Raw genomic sequence first — 944 nt, 5'->3', positions numbered from 1 at the left:
TCCTGTCAGGAGCTACAGCCCCACCAGGGAGGCAGCCACCCGGGGGCTCAGCCATCAGGCATACTTGCTAGCTAAGCTCCCCATGGTGCCCTGCTTTGAGAACTGAAGACAAGGGGACCCTGTCCTAGAAACAGGTGGCACTATTTGCTGGTGACCAAGCAGGGGAAGAAGCTTTTAAAACAGAGGGTGGAGCCCGGAGCCTGCATGAAGGGTGGCTCTGGAGAAATGTTTACAGTGGGAGGGGGGAGGGGACAGACCCCAAATGGGGTCCTGCCATCCTCTGGGCTGGCGGCCAAAACACGGTGCTGGGGCAGAGGGACATAGCAGGGCTCAGCCGGTGCTCCTGCAAAGCGCCGGGCAGTCGGTGTGTAGGCTTCGTGGGCCATAGGTCTCTACTGTAACCGCTCACTCTGCCTTGTTAGCACAAAGACCAGCCACAGACGATACAGGAACAAACGGGCCTGGCTGTGTCCCAAACTTTATTTACCAAAATAAATGGTGGTCTGGATTTGGCTCCCTGGCCAGTTTGCCAATCCTTGGTGTAGGGCCTCCATCAAATTCTCAAAAGGTTTGAGAAAGGCTGGAAAGATTTAACAGCTGAGGCTTTATAGAAACATTTAGGGGATGACACCCCCAGGCCCTCGTCTTCCACAAAATGGCCGGTCATTATGAATGGGGATGGTGGGCGGTGACCAGACAGCATCTGAGTTATCCAAGAACAGGACCCAGTGGCTATGGGAGAGGCAGTAAGAATGACCCATGAACAGCTCAGTGGCAGTCACGGTGCTGACAATATGTGGCAGGAACCAACTGAGCACGTCACTTATAGAAGAAAAACTCAGAAGGGGAGCAGAGACAGACGTATCATAGTCAAGGTCTGAAGGAAGAGCCTGCTGGCCACAGTGGGCCTGAGACGACTAAGCAAATCTCTTTGTAACTCCTGG

General features: G+C 54.0%; 1 protein-coding gene across 1 annotated transcript in view; it reads right to left on the bottom strand.

Annotated features, from left to right (window-relative positions):
* LRP5 (LDL receptor related protein 5) overlaps nucleotides 1–944 on the bottom strand; it is a 107,352-nt gene that overhangs the window by 6,934 nt on the left and 99,474 nt on the right. The gene's annotated exons all lie outside the window — the stretch shown is intronic.

The sequence above is a fragment of the Pteropus vampyrus genome, unplaced genomic scaffold (genome assembly GCF_000151845.1).
Source record: "Pteropus vampyrus isolate Shadow unplaced genomic scaffold, Pvam_2.0 Scaffold446, whole genome shotgun sequence".
Classification (NCBI taxonomy): domain Eukaryota; kingdom Metazoa; phylum Chordata; class Mammalia; order Chiroptera; family Pteropodidae; genus Pteropus; species Pteropus vampyrus.
The sequence above is the reverse complement of the archived record's forward strand: the minus strand, read 5'-3'. Positions and strand labels throughout refer to the sequence as shown.